The 2,816-nt window shown below is 55.3% G+C and overlaps 1 pseudogene; it reads right to left on the bottom strand.

Annotated features, from left to right (window-relative positions):
• Positions 1-281: 281 nt before the first annotated feature.
• On the bottom strand, positions 282-2,296 carry LOC103583855 (annotated as a pseudogene).
• Positions 2,297-2,816: the final 520 nt, after the last annotated feature.

The raw sequence follows: 2,816 nt of genomic DNA, 5'->3' as shown, positions 1-2,816 counted from the left end.
AACAGGGGTTGAGGAAAGGAGCACCCCAGCCACGCCCCCCATCCTAAGCAGGGGTCTGAGATGAGGCCAGGTCTGTTAGCACCAGGAGCCACTCGAAGCTGCACTTGGCAACAGGACAGCGTGCGGCCAATTTGCTGCCACCTGAGCAGTCTGGGGAGGGGCTGGTGGCAGAAGGCTCCCTGTAGATGGTTGTCACCTGATTGTGATCCTCAAATTCATAGACCTGCTCTGCCCCCATAACCCTTGTAAATGGGAGAATGGGCCTGTGAGCCCCAAACCCCTCAGGACAAGATAAGGGTCTGAGACATGTGGCCGGGCTCCAGGCAGCCCAGGAGCTTCCAGACTTTCTCCTGCATGAAGAGCTGATCCCTGGTCTTCCAGGCACTGGTCACGGGGCAGGTGTCAGAAAGAGCCTTCGGGCTTCTGGGCCACTGCCACCTTCTCAGGTTTGGCCTGTAGGAAGCCCTGGTTGAGCAGGCTGTTGTCCCCTCTGATAGGATCTTGAAGGGATATTTGTCGGTAAGGACGGAGACTTGGGCGGTGGAGACACCATCACCTTCACATCCCTGTCCATGATATCAAGAGCCAGGGACTTGTGGACTTTCTCGATGGAGCTCCGCTGCAGCCCAGTCTTTCTCCTCTGCTTCTTGGGTCTCAAGTCATCCTCCATGATGAGTTCGGGGCTGGCTTCGAAGCACAGCACGTCCTTCAAGTCCTCCTCTAGGTGCGGATTCTGGGGAAGGGGATGCAGTGGTCTGTACTTCTCCAAGGTGTTCTTGAACGGGGTTGGCATGTGGGGAGTGGGGTCCATGGAGTACTTCTGATCTGGGGCTACAAACGCAGCATGTCCCTGCTGCAGCGGCGCGGTGACCACCACCTTCTGGCTGCACACTGGGGTGGATGTCAGCAGGGGAATCTCCAGCTCCAGTGTGTTCTGTTTGTTCCAGAATTTCAGGAACTGGGAGGCTGAGAAGGGCAGGGTCTCGATAGGTGTGCTCTTGGGGGTTAGGCTGTTGTAGGAGTCCAGGAAGGACAGGCTGGTGCTGTCCTCTGTGATGGGGACAGAACCACATGCCTCTTCTTCTGTCTCTTGAGCACTGAGGGTGGCGTGCCAATGCCTGAGCCCCTGACTTCAGTGCTGGGGGAGACAGGGATCAGCTCGCACCAGCTGCTCCAGCTCAGATCTGAGATGGTGTGGCTGTCCAGGCAGTACTTGGTCACACTGGGCACGGGGGTAGCTGGCTGCTGGGTTGGCAGTTCCTGCAGCTGATGTGATAATTGGGGCTGCACGGGGCTACTGCTGATGCTGCCTTCTGTGGATGGATCCTCAGGGAGGTCAAATTTACTCAGGTCACAGCAAGTATCAGGGTCTGATGCGATCAAGTCCAGGGCTTCAGAGAGGCTGGACCCCACAGCGTGGATGAGGAGGTTTGCCGCCTCCACCACCCACTTGTAGGGCAGGCAAGATTCAAGGGGCGATCCCTCCTGGTCTTCATGCTTAGGCAATTCCTCCAAGGGCTCTGGTGTTCGACCTCCATCCATCTCTGCAGGGACAGGCTCCTGCTCCTTAGAGGTGGTGGCTGCCATGGGCTCCTCCTGCGGCTTTCCTCTTCACGGCCAGGGGATGCCAGAGACCAGTTGGTCATGAGACCTCCCTGGCCTTCTGCAGGCTGGGCACTCTGTCAGCCATCCTTGTCCTCAAGCCCCAGTAGCAAGTACACAGGAGGCCTGCAGCTTTGGACTTGCTCAGGAAGCCTCCTGCGTCCACTTTCGTTTTGAAGGTGAAGTTCCAGCAGATCTTCACAGCATGGTCCATCCTCCCGGCAGCACCTTGGCGATCTCACAGGTCACCCAGCCCCTTGCGGGCCTCGCAGATGATGCGGTCCTCCTCCTCGGTCCAGCAGGACTTCATCTCGGGGTCGAGGTGGCTGTGCCAGCACTCGTGGCACGGCTTCCCTCACCAGTCTTTCTGGTGCCCCCTGCTTCGTGCCGGTCTTCTTGACCAGCTCAGTGACTTTCTGGTCTTCCTCTTTGGTCCCTGGATCCTCAATAAGGTCTGGATTCAAAACTCTCAGCCACCGATACTGGCATTGGTGGTCAGTGTGGTTAGGAAAGTAGCGGGCCAGGAACGTCCAGTCTTGCCATCGTCCAACCCGCCTCACCAGGGCCCCCGGCTGTTCGTCCTCCTCATGGGTCCATTTGACCTTGCACTTGCTATCCTCTGCTCCGGCACATTTGAATCTGTGTCCTGCTAGTGCAGCTTGTCCAGCTCCTCACCACATGTCCACTGAGACATCTCCCCAGCCCAGCCACACCGCACTTGCCCATTTGCCAGCTCAGGCCAGAGTGGGAGCTGGGCCGGGGTCAGGACACAGGGCACGGGCTGCATTCCAAGCCATCAGTGTGTCTGCAGGCCCTGCACTCACTCGCAGGAACTGTGGCCAGTGCCAGCATGCACAGAAGTCTTACAGAAAAATCTACAGCTTTAAATAGTTATATTAAAAAGAAAAAAATGTCTGAAATCGGTGACCTAAGTTTGTACCTTAAAACGGTAGAAAATGAAGGAAAAGTAAAGCTGGAGTTAGTTGAGGGAGATGGTGGTAAACATAAAAGTAGGAATTCTTAAAAATTAGAAATATAACAGGCAAACAATAGGAAAAATAAATTCAAAAGTTGATTCTGTGTAATATCAATAAATATAATAAACTCTAGGAAGATGAGTGAAGAAAAGAGAGGGAAGTAAAAGGCACCAGTCTGGTGACGGAGGAGGAAGGCGCATCACTACAGACCCTACACACGCTAAAGGGACAATGGGA

Source organism: Galeopterus variegatus, unplaced genomic scaffold (genome assembly GCF_000696425.1).
Source record: "Galeopterus variegatus unplaced genomic scaffold, G_variegatus-3.0.2 Scaffold29425, whole genome shotgun sequence".
Lineage (NCBI taxonomy): Eukaryota > Metazoa > Chordata > Mammalia > Dermoptera > Cynocephalidae > Galeopterus > Galeopterus variegatus.
The sequence above is the reverse complement of the archived record's forward strand: the minus strand, read 5'-3'. Positions and strand labels throughout refer to the sequence as shown.